The sequence below is a fragment of the Cervus elaphus genome, chromosome 4 (genome assembly GCF_910594005.1).
Source record: "Cervus elaphus chromosome 4, mCerEla1.1, whole genome shotgun sequence".
NCBI classification, from domain to species: domain Eukaryota; kingdom Metazoa; phylum Chordata; class Mammalia; order Artiodactyla; family Cervidae; genus Cervus; species Cervus elaphus.
This window is the reverse complement of record NC_057818.1, coordinates 47,903,401-47,923,847: the sequence shown is the minus strand read 5'-3', so window position 1 is coordinate 47,923,847 and position 20,447 is coordinate 47,903,401. Positions and strand designations below refer to the sequence as shown.

General features: G+C 38.4%; 1 long non-coding RNA gene and 1 pseudogene across 4 annotated transcripts; both read right to left on the bottom strand.

The window, feature by feature from the left end:
• Window positions 1-2,232: 2,232 nt before the first annotated feature.
• LOC122688404 lies at window positions 2,233-20,447 on the bottom strand. 4 transcript variants are annotated; one of them, XR_006339437.1, is made up of 4 exons: window positions 19,821-20,447; window positions 11,715-11,852; window positions 10,594-10,689; window positions 2,233-5,905 (listed from the first exon to the last, which is right to left on the bottom strand). It is a non-coding gene; the product is annotated as an uncharacterized LOC122688404 (long non-coding RNA). The 4 variants fall into 4 exon arrangements; XR_006339440.1 differs by lacking the exon at window positions 2,233-5,905 and adding an exon at window positions 5,914-7,946; XR_006339435.1 differs by lacking the exon at window positions 2,233-5,905 and having other exon boundaries at window positions 9,556-10,689.
• LOC122687961 lies at window positions 13,613-14,653 on the bottom strand (annotated as a pseudogene).

Genomic DNA, 20,447 nt, shown 5'->3' with positions numbered 1-20,447 from the left:
ATTCAGTCCTTTTCCTCTAATGGATAGCTATTTTTAATGAGATATAGTGTGGGGATAAAAATGTAGGTTCTAGATTCAAACCAGGATTTGAATCCCTGCCTTTCAATTTAACATGTAATCTCAAGCCAATGATTTCACTTCTCTAATCCTCAGTTTTATCATGTGCAAAAATGGGGCTCATTATGAGGTTAGAACGAGATCCTGCCTATGCCCATTTTAGCATACTGGGAGCACAGGAGAGGAACTGTAGGCTAGACGAGGGGTCTGGAACCTCAAGAGAGATTGAAGGTACCTTGGGAAAAGGGACAGAGCTCAAGGAGAGGGCGAGCAAGAGCAAAGGAGATGCCAGAGCATGACGATGCTTAGAGGCTCAGTAGAAGCTCTTGGGTGTAAGAATTATCAGAGTCTTCTGGGAGATGACAGATTCTAAGCAAAAGCTTGGAAGCCCAGGCGATCCGAAGCTTGGGAGCTTTGGGAAGAGACCCTGCAGCAGATTGCAGATATCATGGGAGAGGTCTGGGAGTCCAAGATTTCTGGATATTGATTTTGCATCTTTTAACTTTACTGAATTCATTTATCAATTCTAACAGGTTTTTCTGGGGGGTGGTGAACTATATAATGCCTTACCATCTACAAAGAGGCACAGTTTTACTTCTCTTCCAACTTCTCACATTTTTATTACTTTTTCCTGCTTAATTGCTCTGGCTAAGACTCCCAGTACTCTGTTTAATCAAAGTGGTGGGAGTAGGCATCCTTGTCTTGTTCTTGATCTTAACAGGGAAAGCTTTCAGTCTCTCACCACTGAGTACAATGTTAGCTGTAGGTTTCTCATATATATCCTTTATCATGTTGAGCTATGCCTCATCTATACTCACATTGCTTTTATCATAAATAGATATTTGTCAAATGCTTTTCTTTTGCATCTACTGAGATGATCACATTTTTATTTTTCATGATGCTAATGTGGTGTATCACATCAATTGATTTGTGGATGTTGAACCATCCTATTGTTCCTGGAATAAATCTCACTTGATCATGGTGTATACTTTGAATATATTATATTCAGTTTGCTAACACTGTGTTGAGGATTTTTACATATATGACCATCAAGGATACTGACCTGTAATTTTCTTTTCTTGTAGTGTCTTTGTCTGGTTTTGGTATCAAGGCAACATTGGCTTCATAAAATGAGTGTGGAAGTGTTCTCTCTTTTTCTATTTTTGAAGAATTTGGGAAGGATTGGTGTTACTTCCTCTTTAAATGTTTGGTAGAGGAACTAAAGAGCCTATTGATAAAGGTAAAAGAGGAGAGTGAAAAAGCTGGTTTAAACTCAGCACTCAAAAAACTAAGATCATGGCATCTGGTTCCATCACTTCATGGCAATGGGGAAACAATGAAAATAGTGACAGACTTTATTTTCTCAGGCTCCAAAATCACTGCAGACAGTGACTGCAGCCATGGAATTAAAAGACACTTGCTTCTTGGAAGAAAAGTTATAACCAACCTAGACAGCATATTACAAAGCAGAGACATTTTGCTGACAAAGGTCTGTCTAGCCAAAGACATGGTTTTTCTAGTAGTCAAGTATGTATGTGAGCTGCTGCTGCTGCTAAGTCATTTCAGTTGTGTCAGACTCTGTGTGACCCCATAGATGGCAGCCCACCAGGCTCCTCTGTCCCTGGATTCTCCAGGTAAGAATACTCGAGTGGGTTGCCGTTTCCTTTTCCAATGCATGCATGCATGCTAAGTCTCTTCAGTCGTGTCTGATTCTGTGCAACCCTGTGGACAGCAGCCCACCAGGCTCCTCTGTCCATGGGATTCTCTAGGCAAGAATACTGGAGTGGGCTGCCATTTCCTTCTCCAACGTATGTGACAGCTGGACCATAAAGAAGGCTGAGTGCTGAAGAATTGATGCTTTCGAATTGTGGTACTGTAGAAGATCCTTGAGAGTGCCTTGGACTGCAGGATCAAACCAGTCAATCCTAAAGGAAATCAATCCTGAATATTCATTGGAAGGACTGATGCTGAAGCTGAAGCTCCAATCGTTTGGCCACCTGATGCGAAGGGCTGATTCACTGGAAAAGACCCTGATGCTGGGAAAGACTGAGGGCAGGAGGAGAAAGGGGTGACAGAGGATGACAGTTGGATGGCATCATCGACTCGATGAACATGAGTTTGAGCAAAATCCAAGACAGGAAAGCCTGGCATGCTACAGTTCATGGGGTCGCAGAGTTGGACTCGACTGAATGACTTAACAGCAATACATGTATTATATACTATGTATATAGTAACTTGGAGAAGTACCATGCTGACCTATTGCAGGCTTATTTTATTACAGAACTCAAATTATTCTGTCCTGTATTATATTTAATTCTAAAACCTAAGCATGGAGATGGTGAAGAACAGGGAAGTCTGGCGTGCTGCAGTCCATGAGGTCGCAAAGAGTCAAACTATGGAGTGACTAAACAACAACAAAGCATGTATGCGACAATGATGTTAACCATCAGATGGTGAATAGGATAGTGGATTCCCCAACTGCAACAAGTGGTTAGAGAAGTACAGGTTATAAGGGACAATCACACTGACATCACAGATGGTGGGCTGACAATGCATAATTTGTAATTTCCATGAATCATTCTTATCTGACAAATAACAATTCTTCTATGTGACTGAATACCAACTATGCAAAAATACACAATATTTTATCAAAACCAATATGATTTGCTGCTGGCACTTCTTTGACACTGCCAGAAAAAAAAAGTGGAAGGTATTTCAAATGACTAATTTCTGACATTTATCTGGTTGGAAGTGTTTGAAAGTAGGTATCCTGATTTTAAAAATGGTCAGGTAGGTGTGTTGAGGGGGTGGGAGAGAGGTTCCTTTTAGTATTAATATTAGAAAAACAAATGAATCGAGATCACAGATCAGGAAACTTGTTCTTAAAGGTCAAGAGTAAATATTTTAGGCTTACGGGGCATACATTTTCTGTTACAGCTTTAGATAATATGTAAGTGAATGAATATGGCTGTGTTCCAATAAAACCTTAGAAAACAGGTGGCTGGCTCACAGGGCAATCATTTGCTAACCTCTAACATTAGCAAGTACCAGACTGGAGACATAAACACCCTACCATGTGTAAAACAGATAGCTTAGTGGAAATCTGCAGTACAGCACAGGGAAACTCAGCTCAGTAATCCGTGATGACCTAGACAGGTGTGACGGTGCGGGGTGAAAGAGAGGTCCAAGAGGGAGGGGATACACGTATACACATAGCGGATTCACTTTGTTGTATAGCAGAACCACAACACTGCAAAGGAATTATCCTCTAATTATAAATAAATAAAAAGTGTTAGATCAATTGCTTCATATTGGATTAAATCATTCAAGATTTAAAGTCAAACAAGAATAGTTAAGTTTTGAATATTCTAGATAAATGATTTTTAATTACATAATTCTTTTGGTAGATTCTGTTTTAGTTGGCGGGTAATATATTTGGATTTTCTATGCTCAATTTCATAAGGAAACTTCATTTAGCTTTTGACTTTTAGGGCCTATTATTCTAATAGACTTGTTATAATTATGTAATCCATACAGTAATGAGCTAGAAAGACTGTTAGAAATCATTTCCTTCTTTAAGTCTTACCTGACTATGTGCCATAGTGCTGCCTTTTAAAAAAGAGTTGTTTTCCTTTGATTTTTTCTTCTTCCATATTTATGGCTAAATCCCCTTTCTTACTAACAATGCTATAATGTAACATTTATAATTTTTCTTGACCAGATTCACCAACGTTTATTTGATGTTAACATTTTTAATAGAAAAATTTTTAAGTTAAAAAACCGTTTCAAGATTACTGTTACATTTCTAAATTATTAAACTATATTTTCAGATGTATTCATTACTTTTCACAGAAAAAACCCAAACTTTTGAGTATCATTTTGTAATAATTTTAGTTGTATTGACTGCTTCCTATAAAGTTTCCAGACTGCTCAGGGGTAAACAACCTGCCTGCCAATGCAAGATACTTGATCCCTGGGTAGAGAAGATCCCCTGGAGAAGGAAAAGGCAACCTGCTCCAGTATTCTTACTTGGGAAATCCCATGGACAGAGAAGCCTGGTGGGCTATAGTTCATGAGGTCGCAAGAGTCAGACACGACTTAGCAACTAAACACACACACACACACCACACCCTTACTGAATAAATACTATGTTTGAGATAGCTTTCCATGTTTCTTATACTTCAATAACAGCACTATAATGTAGGTACTATTATGATCACTTACAAAAGACTCCCACAGGGATAGATATCTTGCACGCAGGCTCTAAAAATCAAATGGCAATCAGGATGGTTTTTTTTCAGATTTGTTAAGTCAACAAGGATTTTCTTTGGCATTAGTTTTTTTCCAATGTAACAAGAACTGACTAGGGCTATAGAGCTTTTATAAACAGAGCATACAAAACAAGGGCATTTCTACATTCTCTGAATTTTTCTCCATTATAAATATTCTGGTAATCCATAAATAGAGAGATGCTAGTAAAGGCCTTCTGAGTTACAAAAACATAAACTGTAAATTTCTGAATTTGAACATTTGGGTCATAACTAAAATATCTGAAACATTATTTACATTCTGAGGGCTTCTCACCAGTATAAATTATTTAATGCCTTAAGAACTGAACCGTATCTAAAAGCTTTCCCATGTTCTTTTCATTCAAAATTTTTCTCAGTGTTATAAATACAGTGACTTACTATACATTCTCTACTGCATATATATGCTTTTCCACAGTCCTTACATTCGTAACATTTCTCTCCAGTATGAATTTTTTGATACACTTTAAGGCCTGAACTAAGCCTAAAGGATTTTCCACATTTGTTACATTCTAAAGGTCTCTCACCACTGTGAAAGTATTCACTGAGGTCGAGTAAGTCATTCATACACACTAAAGGCTTCCCACATGCTTTACATTCATAGGGTTTCTCTCCAGTATGAAATCTACTTTGTATAATTAGTTGATGTCCACTACTCACACTCTTTACATTGATGGGGTTCTCACCAGTGTGATGAGAACATCTGTGATGCATTCTAAGGCTTTCAACATGACTAAAGGCCTTTCAACATTTTTCACACTGATGTGGTTTCTCTAAAGTATGAATTCTCTTATGCCTAACAAGGTTTGAGGGGTGATTAAAGGCCTTCCCACATTCTTTACGTTCATAGGGTTTCTCACCAGTATGAATTATGTGATGCATTCTTAGCCTTCCACCATTAATAAAGGCCTTCCCACATTCTTCACATTTACAGGGTTTCTCACCAGTATGAATTCTCTCACATTGAATAAGTGCTGAAGCATGACTAAAGGCCTGCCCACATTCATGACATTCATAGCGTTTTATACTGATATGCATTTGCTGAAGTGGAATGAGTTGATAGCCATGACTAAATGTCATCCCACATTCCTTACACTCATAGGGCTTCTCCCCAGAATGAATTCGCTCATGTTGAACAAGATGTGAGGCCTGACTAAAGGCCTTTCCACATTCCTTACATTTGTAGGGTTTCTCCCCAGTATGAATTCTATGATGCTCCCTAAGACCTATACTAAGACTAAAGGTCATCCCACATTCATGGCGTTCATAGGGTTTTTCACCACTATGAATTAGCTGATGTTGCAGAAAGTTGGATGAACAACTAAAGGCCTTTCCACACTGCTTACATTCATAGGGTTTCTCACCAGTATGAATTCTCTGATGTATTATAAGGTCTGTGTGTCAACTACAGGCCTTACCACATTTGTCACATTCATAGGGCTTCTCACCAGTATGAATTTTCTGATGCACAGTAAGAGATGAAGGTTTTTAATAAATATGTACATTTTCATAGCTCATGATTTCATATCTTGAATTCAAATCTAAAAGAGAAAAACATTTTATTTTCCTTGACAAAGAACAGTGAATATTCTATACTACATTCTTTTAAATTAAAAATATCACTCAGAGTGAATTACTTTAGATAACTCTAAAATCAGCTATATATTGTGTAATATTAATGACAGTTTCCATAACTCATTTATCATACTTTACTAGAGTGATTTAATATACTCTTCCTTATATCAGTTTCCATCAAAGACTTACAGAGGTGTTACTGGCCGAAACTGTGAAAACAGCAGCATAAAAATGATTGTGATGGAATGTAACAATATGATAAAGGGCAATCAAATTTTTCTGGTGGCTAAGACTCTGGACTCCTAACACAGGAGGCATGGGTTTGATCGTTGGTCAGGGAACTAGATCCCACATGGTACAACTCATACCCAGTGCATCCAAATAAATAAATAAATACATAGTAAAAATAAGCAAATAAAAATAAAAAGCAATGAGTCCACAATGATACAACAGACAATAAATTTTAAAAAATTTTTCACATTAAATAACTCCTCAACTGAATATGTTCTAGTACCACCATCGTGATGAAAACCCTTTCAAGATCATCTCCCTCTCTGAACCTCTATGACTGATATCAACTAAAAATGCTTGACAGAATAAAAAAATCAAGCACTTGAGGTCTGTAAATTAAACAGAAAAGGGTTGTGGAGGGAAGTAAAAACCTTAAAAAATGACCTACACTAGACTGAGTTTCTTGCCACTTTCTCTATCACTCATAGCTTTACAATATAGGTTGGCCTCAAGTATACTGGGGCAAAACTGAGTTACAAAAAACCCCCAACATATTTCCTACTACAAGAATCACAGTAAGGAATACTACCAAAGAGGAAAGTGAGGGAGGAATCCTAGAAAGGAAACACTGAGAGAAGTTCCCTAATTTGTGAAGGAAACACGTACAAATCTTAGCCTAAACATGATTCGTGTATGCATGAAAAGGACACAAACCAGTATAGCTAAGTCCAGAACCAGAGAATTATACTACTGCCCCCAAACAGCAAGACATAACATGTAGCCTAAATTTTATTGCTTCAATTACTTGCTAAAATAAAAATATCAACATGTAAACATTTCAACATAACACAGCACTCACAATGTCAAAAAAACAACTTAAAAATTATTAATTGTAAAAAGAACAAAAAAAAATGTGATCCCCTCTCAAGGTAAAAGATAAACCACAGATGCTGAGACAACACAGAGAAAAAGAAACCACATAAAGGAAAACATTAAAACTATAGAACTGAAATAAGTAACTTCTAAAATGCTGGGGAGAATGGATACATGTATATGTATGGCTCAGTCCCTTTGCTCAGCCTGGGCAAAACTACCACAACGTTGTTGAAACTACCACAACATTGTTAGTTGGCTATACCTCAATACCAAATAAAAAGTTTAAAGTCTGAGGGGAAAAAAATGCTGGAGGGCTTATAGCAGAATGGAAATGATAGAGGAAAAAGCAAACGTCACAGATGTATAAAAGTTATTGTGGTAACATATGTAAAGATGCAAATAGAATCTGAAAAGGAAAGGAGACAGAGTGAGGCAAAAAACTGATTGAAAAAAATGACTACAGGAAGTTATTTACACTGATAGAATCTTTAGGAATGAAAGATGGCAACATGAAAGCTAAATATCTAGGTAAATATATTAAGATCATTTATTCCCCTATTAAGTTATTTCAGATGTATCTGACTGGAAAGCAAAGCTTTTAACAGTCTAGTGGTGTTTTCAATATATGTAAATGTGATAAACATGACAATTATAACATAAAGGGAAAGGTTAAGTATAAACATATTGAAGCTACAAGTTTTTTCATTTTATAAGAAATGCTACAATATTTGAAAAAATAGACTGTGAAAGCTTAGGTATATTTTATACTGTAACCCCTATAACATACACTAAAACAAATATTCAAAGAGAAATAGTCAAAATGCCAAGAGAAAAACGAAAATGAATATTAAAGAAATATTTCAATACTCCAGTACAAAGCAGGAAATGGAAACAGAAGACCTAAAACAAAGGAAGACAGGGCATTAGGAAGAGTGAACTATAAAGATGCAGCCCCTCATTCTCCCCAAGAGATACTGAATCAACAGGATTACATGTACAAAAATATCTTTACTCTAAAAACTAGCTAAGGGGCTCTAGCACGCAGATAAATACATAAACAAAAGAAAAGACAGCCAAGAAGTTTGCTTGTTTAGAGTCTGCCTGCCCGAGTCCCTCCTGCCACCCAGTAAAATGAGGTGTGATGAAGAGTATGTGCCGTGCTCAGTCGTTCAGTTGTGTCCTACTTTCTGTGACCCTATGGATGGCAGCCCGCCAGGCTCCTCTGTCCTTGGGATTTTCCAGGCAAGAATACTGGAGTGGGTTGCCATTTCCTCCTTCAAGGAATCTTCCCGATCCAGGAATTGAACCTGAGTCTGTTGCATCTCCTGCATTAGCAGGTGGATGCTTTACCAACTGAGCCACCTGGGAAGCCCACCTACTCCTAATTTCTGGCTCCTTCCTCAGGACAGGAAAAAAGTGGAACTTGTGTCCAACATTCTGACTTCTCTGGGGGCTACCCAAGGGACTGGTTTTTGTCTCATCTGGCTTGGTTTGCCAACGGGAATGGTGGCATAGTTTGTACATCACATTGGAGGCCACTGAAAACACAGTTGAGTATTGCAGCATGTTAGGGTAGCAAAGAATATACATTTCCACAGGCAGGCACCAGGAGAAGCAATAGATTAAGGGTTAGAGGAATACAGGAGAAACTAAAAGACCCTCAGAAGAAACAGCAAATTAACATGTCAGAAGCAGCCATTTATACTAAAATAAAAGCATACACACAACCCCAAAGAAGATACATCCCAAGAAAAGGTGGTTGATAGGTTCCAGGACCCCTGGTTGGGCTTACTGGTGAAGGTAGTAAGGCAGTCTGTAAAGACTGCAAGAAGTGGCTGTTTCCACAAAGCCAAAATCTCAGTGAAAAATCACAAGGGATACAGAGAAACAGGGAAATCAAAGGACCAATACAAAGTGCCAGAAACCAACTCTAAAGAAAAGCAGATATATGAAGTTCCTGAAAAAGAATTTTAAAATTATGGTTTAAAGAATCTTCCCTGGTGCCTCAGTGGTAAAGAATCTGCCTGCCAATGCAAGAGACGCCAGTTCAATCCCTGGGTCAGGAAGTTCCCCTAGAGAAGGAAATGGCAACCCACTCCAGTATTCTTGCCTGGAGAATCCCATGGACAGAGAAGCCTGGCAGGCTACAGTCCACAGGGTCGCAAAGAGTCAGACACAACTAAGCAACTGAGCAACAGAATTTGGGATAGTGTTGCCATCTTAACAGTATTAAGTGTTCTGAATTTTCTGATATGCTATAAGAGCTGAAAGAACAACATAAATCAGAATTAGAAAAACTCAGAAATGAAGTGATAGAGCTCAGGAACATAGTAGAGATAAAAGAAAAAATAATTTCAGAATATTAACCTAGAAAGAAATAAGAAAAACTCCAATATATTAATATTAGGACAAAAATTTTTAATAAAAAAATTCAAATATATAAAAAGTATATGAGAAAATAAACAAATTTATATTTATTTTATCTAGACTTCTAAGTTTCATAAATAAGGTTTTTGAAATAATGTATTAAAATATATAAATATATTAAAAATTTAATCAGACCATGGCTCTTAAATAATCTTATAAAACAATTTTAATTCTTCTTAATAACACCTTAAATTACCTGAACTCCCATAATATACTGACTTCATGTTTTGTTAGTTAACCCTCAATAACTTTATTCCAATCGCCACATACTCCTTAACACACAACATTCATGTTCACCCTCAGGCCTTTGTATGTATTATTTATTCTTCTTGTAATGGACTTCCTCATATATTCAAACGCTTTGGGCCCTTACCCTCCATGTCTCAGCTCAAATATCACTTCCTCAGAAAAGGGTTCCTGGCCATTTTACCTCATTATCTAAATTTGCCTTATCCTTGGCAGTCTCCTTCAAACTATGTTTCACTATGTGATGCTATTTATCTACTTATTTGTTTACATTTATTTTATGTCTTCCCTAATATAATACAAACTCCATTTATTAACCAGATATAGTAATAAATACATTTTTAGTTAATGAAGCCATATTACAAATCTAAGTGCCCCATATTACAAATCTAAGAGGTTCTGGAAAACATTTGAGTCCAAAATACATAATAAAAGATGCATAAGGGGACTTCCCTGCTGGTCCAGTGGCTAAGACTCCATGCTCCCAACACAAGGGACTCAGGTTCAATCCCTGGTCTGGACTCCACATGCCATAACTAAAAGTTCACATGCCTCAACTAAAGATTCCACATACCACAACTAAGACCTGGTGCAGCCAAATAAATAAATAAATAAGAGGTGCATGAAGAAGGACAGTGCCCATCACTGAACTGGGAGGAAAATGTAAGAAGAATAACAAAAGGAGTGGTTAATGAAGTAAAGATAAAATTCACTGGGTAGTTCATGCAGAGCATTTATTTCCACTTTAGAGCAAAGGTATTTTCTCCAACGTGAACGAAGCTTTCCAAGCCAATATTTCAAGTGTGTGTCTCCTTGACAACTGGGCTTTTATTTACATGGATGTGGGCCCATAATTTGACTTGCTCATACTTACCTGTACATCATCTTCTTGTTTCTTCTCCCACAACCATCCATGGCTCTTTTCCTTGCTCCAATAATGAAATTACATCTGGCTTAGAAATGGAATGTCCTGCTTACAAAGAAAAAAATGGCACACGATGTAGAAGAAAGCATCGCTCAGTTAAAAGGTCAAAATAATATTGAATAAGATTTTCTAGAAGAGAAGGTAAAGAAATGAAATACAAGAAATCAGGAGGGGTCAGTTTAAGATATATATGTATATGAATACATACATATAGACTCATATATTCTCTTTTTATTGAACGCATGTATTAATACCTTAGTTGAAAATACAGATCCTGGAACCTTAGTTCACTTCCTGCTTTTGCACCTTCCAGTTGTGTCTGACCTAGGGAAAGTCACTTAAACCCGTTGTGCCTCAGTGCTCACTTATAAAATGGGAATGATAAGGAGGAAAAAACAAGTTGATATATATATGTATATAAAATGCTTAGAGCCTTGCCTAAGCTTATCGATATTGTTGTTTTACAAAGAGTACACAAGAAGACCTATCTGCAGGATATTAAATACATTTAAAATGCAATGTTCATTGATTATAACTTTCAACCGCAAAATAGAATAAATTTCTCCAAAACATAATGCATGTTCTTCAGTTTTCAATGAATTCCATTTATTTAACCCACTGCTATAAAAATTGTAGGGGCTCTTTTAGAGCAAGTAGAGCAATTTAGCACCCCGTGTCTAGCTGATCTCTCCGCAAGAGGATCAGATAATAAAATGGAATATCTATAGAAATTCTGAGCACAAATAAATAGGAAATCTGGATTCTTTGACAATGATATATAACAGATCCCAGAGATTTCTAAACTACACCCTATTCATAAAGGAAGAGAGGCAACTGTAATTAAGAACAGAGGAGGTATGAATGTAACTGAAGGAGAGGGAGGATAAGGATATTTAATGCAGATGTGATTTCCAACCTGACGAAGCTAAAACCACTTCCTTGGTAAAAAAGAACAACAAAGTGTTAACTAGTTTCCTAAAGGCAGCCCTGAAAATTACAGTGGGAAAAAATACATATCTTAAAGAGCAGATTCTAAATTATTTTAAATCACTTGAGGCTGAAAAACATACCCAGTGAGACCAAGTTATCATAGTTCTCCATCATCACATCCTGGTACAAGTTCTTCTGAACAGGGTTGAGACATTCCCACTCCTGCTGGGAGAAGTGTATGGCCACATCCCTGAATGTTGATGTCTGAAACAGCAAACCTATGTATTATTGGGGAGATGAAAGGAATATTTTGAGTACAGGAGAGAAGATAAGGATTGTACTGTAGGAAGAGAGTAATATGGCAAGTACATGGGCTAAAAATCTATAATATATGAAGGGACTGAAGCAGAATATATAGGTATTTTTGAAGAAGCTTGCTGAAATAGACAAAATTTCCTGGCTTGTTCTTAAGTATCTGAACCATTTGACAACAGATAAAATAGTGACACTTGGTTATTAAATAGTGAACATGAGGATAATGCCTGATTGGTATCTGTCACGTAAATTCTCAGTAAACATGAGCTGTCAAGGAAAATTTTTGCTTTTTAAAGAAGCAAAAATTTAATCAGTTATTTTTTAATGCAGTATAAAGTCCCAATTTTAGCAAATACAGTTTATATAAAACAGAATTTCCTCAATTATTAAATGCTTCACTATGTCAGATCTTATAGTTTTTTTTTTTTGTTTTTTTTTTGGAAACTTTTTTAATAGTTATTGAATGTTCTACAGCTTACAGTAAATATCATAGTTACAAATTCTTGGCTTCAATCTTTCAGAGGATCTTATAGTTTTAAAAAAAATAAATCCACCTAATTTTTGGCACATGACATTATATTTTATGTATACATCAGATTTAAGTGAACAACACTTAGGAGGCACAGCATTTGTAAGGTCTTCTCCAATCCTATGATTCTGTATTCACTTACTACTTATGATGATACATTTTCTTTTTACTGCCATCTAACGTCTATCACTGAACACTTGGCTTGTGTTGAGTGATTACTTAGGTTACCAATGATCATCTTCTGGTATTTATGCCCTGTTATGCACTCTCCTTCACATGTGTATGAGCTGAATTGAGTGACTTGTTTTTAATAAACACAATATGATTAAAGTGGTGAAATGTTACTTGTGATGGCAGACTGCAGACTAAGACTGTCATGCTGTTTGCCTCTTTTGATGTCTCACTTGCTCAACCAGGGGTGGCCTCCAATCCTCCTATGAGTAACTGGATCTTGGAACCATCTGAGTGAGCTTAGAAGAGGATATACCCAATACTGGCCTTAAGATGACTGCAACTCTACCCAACAACTTAATAGCCTTGCAAGGGACCTAGTGTAAAGAGATCTAGAGCCAAGCTAAGCTATGTCCAGATTTTCTGAACCTGTGAAATCATGAGATAAATGTTTACTGCTTTAAGCTACTAAGTTTCAGAGTAATATGTTATGTAACAGTAGATAACTAATAGGTAGAGTTGAAGAATATTGAGGAAGGATGTTGAAATATGTCACCCAAATTTAGTATGTTCCATTCAACAACACGATAGTCTTGATATTTACCTTTCAGGGATTTCCTGCCAAGATCCATGACCTCCAAGTTTGCAAATCTCAATCATGTATATACACTAATTCACATAAACTATGAGATAATACTATTCACTGAGATTTAAGTCATTCAATACCAAATTTCTGTCTTATCTACCTGGAATCTTACATCTGGAAAATTTCAAAGTCTTCTCCTGGGCAGTCAAATACAACCACTGTCTCCATGTCAACCAAAATCCAGACCTGACTCATATAACAAATCTTTAACGGACTTATCTCCTTCACTCCTTCAACACTGCTCTTGGTAGAAGAATGGGCATGTAAGACATGTTGGATAATTTCTTATTAATAACATGAACACTAGTTTTTTGTGGGTTTTTTTTGCATTAAGAACACTTCATGTTAAAGTATGAATGGCATTTACAATAAAACATGAAAAGATTTATACGTATCTACAAAAGCTTTTGCTACAATAAATGCTATTTCTTTTAAACAAGACAGAAAGGTAAGGGATGTCATGCTCAATCTATACATTCTCTTTGCAGCATTAGTCTGGAAGACTTTGACCTTTAAATTAGACAATCATAGATGTGAATTTCCTGGTCGTTTCTCTAACAGACACAATTTTTGAGCCATTTCCATTGTATTTTACTCCCCAAACTTGATCCTGGTGATCAAAGAAGGTGTGAACACAAGTCCTCATTCCATCATCCCAAACTTTTACACTTTTGTCAGATCAACTGGAAACCAAGTGTGTGTCACCAGGACAAAATGCAACATTCAGCACCCAGGATGCACACTCAATGTGCCAGCTAAGTTGGCATGTTGTACGTCACATATCTTGGCGGAGCCATCATCCGAAGCAGTTACAAGGATCTGTGAATCCAGGAAAAAGTCAAGGAGCGAATGGGCATATTATGGCCTTCTAGCATATGCAGAAGTTTCCCAGTTGTGATATCAAAAATACTGATGATTCCATTTATGGCTCTACTGGCCAGAAACTTCCCATCAGGACAATACGCAATACTAAGAATGAATTTTCCTCTTGTGTCCAAAGAATACTCCTTTTTCCCACTTTCCACATCAAAAATGCTCACTTTCCCCACATGAATTCCTTGGCTAGATACTGGGAATCGGGAGAAAAGGCCAAAGTCCATGCATCCACAGGTCCTGCATCTACAGACTTTATGTTTGCTCTTTTCCAACTGCCAAAGAATATGAGCATCAAGAGAATGGGTTGCAGCAATGGGTAGGGTGTGGTTGAAGTTCACAGACAACACACTCAGTTGATGGCTCTCCAGATTCCGCTGTAGGTCCAGCTTCTTATCACACCATTTCCAGACCTTCACTTGGTCATCCAGGGATCCTATGACCACTGTGTCAGAGTCTTCTTTGTTTGACCCTCAGGCAACTGACCAGATGGCAACATCATGGGTGTGCTCTTGTCTGAAGAGAACACTGTACTGGTTGGCCATTTCCTTAACCAAGGAGGAAGGGTTAAAGGCCAGACAGCTTACCTCACCGCCCAGCTGCACTGCCCTGCAGCTCATCTGACACCAGCTTTGCAGGACAGCAACACCAACACTAGTTAGTTTAGACTGAAGCACATTGAGAGGATGCTCAGTAATTATGTATCACATTTCACTAGAACAAAAGCTGGGAGGCAGGTTATCTGAGGAACCTCTTTGGGTAGTAAACTTTAGAAAAATTAATGGAAATACTCAAATGATCTAAAAAAATACACATATTCCAAGAATGAGAGAAACATCAACTTACACGAGCCATGGTTTTAGACCTGCAAGACTGGATCAGTCCTCAAGGTTCCTCTAACAGAAAAGCAGATGTCCAGAAAGCCAGAGCTGGGAGAAGAGAAGACCTTGAGAGCAGTTTGGTGTTCCCAACAGAACATAAGTTAATAACATTATAATCTTCCACTCCAGGTTCCAAACTATTTACCATCACACATGATTTGGGTAGATTAGGATTCTAGATAAACCTATTTCCTCTGCCAAATCCCAGGGGTCTAGGAGGAACAAAGTCATAGAACAGAGGCATTTCTGCCAGACCCAGATATGTCAGCAGGAAGTTTTCTGGCACTGTATCATTTTGGTAAGGGAGATGCAGACCTACGTACGAGTGGGCAATGCAGTCTTGCTCAGAGCAGGTCCTCTTCCTTCTAGTCCCACTTTCTAAGACTACCATCCTAATAAGGACCTCTTTTGTGGCTTTGTAATTATATGAAGTTGGTTAAGACGTTGAAGAGAGAAAGTCAGTGTTCAGGACTTTGAGTCTAGCAAAGCTTACTAGTTAAATATATGACAAACCATCACTGTACTATAAATCAAAGTAGATACCAAATGTGAAGTTGGGAAAATATTTAAGGATATGGGAAATATTCCAGATACACTGTCAACAAAACAATCAGATTGACCAATATATGTATTTCTGAACAATATCTAAATATATCAAGCAACATAGAGAAGCAGAGTCAGAGAAACAGACCACTGAAATTACTAGATAATAAAAGTCTGGAAGGTTATGTGACCATCTAACAGCAGTGCTTATTCTTTAAATCTGATCTTGATTTTTCTTTTTAAAGTTTATTCAATAATTATTTTAACAATTACCACTTTGGCCGTGTGATGTGAAGAGCCTACTCACTGGAAAAGACTTGGATGCTGGGGAAGATTAAGGGCAGAAGAAGGGGGCAAGAGAGGATGAGAGGGTTGGATGGCATCATCGACTCAATGGACATGAGTCTGAGCAAACTATGGGAGATAGTGAAGGAAAGGGAAGCCTGGCATGCTGCAGTTCATGGGGTCACAAAGAGTCGGAAACGACCTAGTGACTAAACAACAAGAAACTTGAAATAAATGTGTATTATTTTTCAAAAAATTGTTAACAGGAAGATGTTGTCCAAAAAGAAGGAGAATTCAAGAAAATTCTTTGTTATCTAAATTTAGATTGTTTTACTGAGCGGCTTATCTTTTGTCTGTTTCTTTGGATCCCAATATCTACATTCACTCTACCATTTTTTCTCAGGTATGATGGAGTTCTGTCTAGACAAAATAGAGAGCAGTCTTTGTGTAATCTCTTGTATGAAATGATGATTTCAGTATAGCTTTATTTCAGGTTTTCTTGACAGAAAGGTTTACCTGGTTTCTAAACTTGTCAACTAAGCCAAGATATCTCCCAGACAGCTGCTGAATTATGATATCCTACTAGGTTCACTTTGTGCCCAACAAAATTAGAAGGAAACTGTAAAGTACAAAAGTCACAGCAAAAAAAATCCATTTATTATCACTGATATTTCATAGAATCTGTGTGTTTTGCTCAGGTCCTAACTATTGCTACAGACAGACATTCCTGTGAATTCACAAGGTAGGTCACCTTCGTCTCTCATTTCACACCACCTTACTCCTGTTCAGATTTGACCTCATTTGAGATAATAAGCATTTTAAAGGAGGCAACTATGCCTTTCTAGTGATTGTATTACCCATGTCTTACAACTTCTAGGTCTAGAATATTGTAGGCACTTAATAGCATGTGTACAAGTATGTTCATCAGAGAATAATTTTTGATAGGCAAAAATTAAAAATAACTATCTCTCAGGCAACAGGTTAAAAATATGACAGCTTGCAATATGGTGACCCATTCAGTTCAGTTCAGTTCAGTCGCTCAGTCGTGTCCGACTCTTTGCAACCCCATGAACCATAGCACGCCAGGCCTCCCTGTCCATCACCAACTCCCGGAGTCCACCCAAACCCATGTCCATTGAGTCGGTGATGCCGTCCAACCATCTCATCCTCTGTTGTCCCCTTCTCCTCCTGCCCTCAATCTTTCCCAGGGTCTTTTCAAATGAGTCAGCTCTTCGCATCAGGTGGCCAAAGTACTGGAGTTTCAGCTTCAACATAAGTCCTTTCAATGAACACCCAGGACTGATCTCCTTTAGTATGGACTGGTCAATCCCCTTGCAGTCCAAGGGACTCTTAAGAGTCTTCTCCAACACCACAGTTCATCTGCATATCTGAGGTTATTGATATTTCTCCCAGCAATCTTGATTCCAGCTTGTGCTTCCTCCAGCCCAGCGTTTCTCATGATGTACTCTGATGTAAGTTAAATACACAGCCTTGACATACTCCTTTTCCTATTTGGAACGAGTCTGTTGTTCCATGTCCAGTTCTAACTGTTGCGTTCTGACCTGCATACAGGTTTCTCAAGAGGCAGGTCAGGTGGTCTGGCATTCCCATCTCTTTCAGAATTTTCCACAGGTTATTGTGATCCACACAGTCAAAGGCTTTGGCATAGTCAATAAAGCAGAAATAGATGTTTTTCTGGAACTCTCTTGCTTTTTCTATGATCCAGCGGATGTTGGCAATTTGATCTCTGGTTCCTCCGCCTTTTCTAAATCCAGCTTGAACATCTGGAAGTTCACAGTTCACATATTGCTAAAGCCTGGCTTGGAGAATTTTAAGCATAACTTTACTAGAGTGTGAGATGAGTGCAATTGTGCGGCAGTTTGAGCACTCTTTGGCATTGCCTTTCTTAAGGTTTCCTTAATAATTAATCCATATGAAATGACGGAAAACAATATTGACTCAGTGAAAACCAAGGCAGGTTTCAAAAGTATGCAGTCAAATGTTCTACCACTGAGCTATACCCACAGTGTACTTAAAAAAAAAAAAAAAACACAAACAAACAAAAAGTAGATTTGTTGTATACTATCAAAGCTAGGCTGGTATTAATTCAAACTAGGCTGTCGTAAATTTAAGATGCTCACTATAATCCTCAAGATAACCATTAAGAAAACAACTAAAAAATAGAGAAAAAGAATCAAACAGGACACCACAATCAATTAAACACAAAAAGAAGGCAGGAATGGAGGGATCAAGGAACAAAAAAGGCAAGACACACAGAAAACAAATGGCAAAATGGTATAAGTTTCTCCTAATCAGTAAATACTTCAAATTTAAATGGATTAAACTGTTCACTTAAAAGAGACTGGCATAATGGATTAAAAAAAGAAAAAAAGGCATGCATAATGTATAAGATGATATACTGTTGAAATGAAGACACAAGCTATGTTGTTGGACTTTCAGGAATTGAAAACCAACTTTAAGCTGTGAGAGTTAAAAATATCTCAGTGCCTATGTTAACTATAACATCAGCAAAGAAAGGGATAAGAATACCACCTACAAAAGAGGGCTGTTTTGAAGACTAAGTGTTGCAGGAAGGGGGATCCTTTTGCAAGGATTATCCCCTATTTTAAAAAATGAATGCCACATGTAATTTTAAATTTTCTTGGGTATCATTATCTACAACTATGAAGAAGATAATTTTTTAAAATATTTATTTGTATTCAGCAGGTCTTAGTTGCAGCATGTGGGATCTAGTTTCCCAACCAGGGATGTAAAGGGGGTTGGGGGGCTCCTGCACTGGGAGCTAGGAGTCTTAGCCACTGAACTATCAAGGAAGTCCCATATGAAAATGATTTAACATTAGATCATGGCCATTTTTCCTTATCATGACTAACTTTACAAACAGAAATTTTATTATCTACATAATATCGTCTCATGGATGTCATGGGAATTTCTTAATCATTCTCATTATCTTGACCACTAATTTTGTACAAAACTGTCCCAAGATAGAATAAATTTTTATTCTAGATAAAAACCCAGGTCTAAATCTTTTGAATTGTGTACACCTTTGAAAAATGGAAATTACAAATATATATAGCGATTATCTATAAAAAATGTGGGGGGTTGTGGTTCCCTCTACACCCATAAATTCAATCAAAAGAACTTTGGTTAAGAACTAGACAGCTGAATTCTGGCTCAGTCGCTTAACTTTCAAACACAAGTCATAATTAACCTCACATTTTTCTTGTTTCTTAGCTACAGAAACCTGCAGGGAAATAATCAGAGTCACCACATGTTAGATATTTATTATTTATTACAATACACCCTCTGTGGCCCCATCCGTTGTGAGCTCATACAGAAAACCAAAATTAAATAAGAGGGTGCTCACAGTAGGTTCATGCCTTCACAGCTCAAGAAACGTTGTCATCCTCAAATGTACCAATGAACCCAGAAACAACTGTCACAGGAAGGAACCCCATTCTTAGAGTCTATCCATTCCTTCCTAGAATCGTGACTCGGGGACAATCCCTAATCTAAAATTTGCATCCTAAAAGCCAGTCTGTACCTTCTTACCAAAACCTTCATCGAGGGCTTAGCATCTGGTTTCCCACTTGGGAGTGATTTCTCTGTGGCAGTTGTCGGTGCTGACAGGAGCGCAGAGGAAGCAGCAGGGAGCTCAGAACCACGGGTCACTGAGATAGTCACCACTAGGCTACCGCAATTCACGCTCACATAAAGGACATGCACCGTTGATCCCCGTCAGGCAAGGATAACCAAGCACCTCGTCCGGTCTCGAAATGGCACCCACCGCCATGGAACTCCCCCGCGGCCCTTCGCACGGAGCAAGGCCTCTCACAACCACGCACCCGTCCCGACTTTCTCTCAGGACTGCAACCACCCTCCCCGCTGCTCAAGCGCCCACAGGACCGAGGGGGCTGGGGGATTCCCACGACGGCGCTCGGGGCGCCCACGCTTTAAGCGCCTCCCAAAATTCCTCTCTCACCTTCACTCACCGTCTTCCTCGGGCTCGGGCTACCTGTGCACAGTCATTTCTGCGGCGACCCATGCCGGATTCTTCCTTGGAAGGGTGCCACTCGCGCGCAGCGCGCAACAAGGGACACGGAAAAAAATACCTGAGGTTGAAGACACCTCGTCGACTGTGGGAGCTACGGTCTGGCCTAGGATGTCCCAAAGCTAAGCCGCCGCTCCCAGCCCGCCGGGAGAATTCTGAGACCGCCGGACTGCGCGTGCGCACCGCTTATCTCTGCCCGCGGATCTCGGTCCGACCTGAGGCCGAGGCTAAGCTGAGTGGTTCCCAGGGTTAGGAGGAGGCGACCCCCGTGGCGTGGCACCGCACCGGAGAATTCTGAAGAGGCGACTGCAGAGATCATATTTTATGAGGGCGCAGGACTATGTGTGAGGGTCCACCCTGTTGAGTCAGTGATGGGATGCCCAAGGTCATGGAGCGCCTGACAGGTGAGCACCCGAACTTGGGTTCATAATCTACCCATGCTGTTACGTTTGTGTATGTATTTGCGTGTGTACGCATGTCGGGGTGTACATATCTTTCCTAAAATTCCAGTTACACCTGAAATGTTACAGATGCTTAGTATATTTCCATCTTATTTTG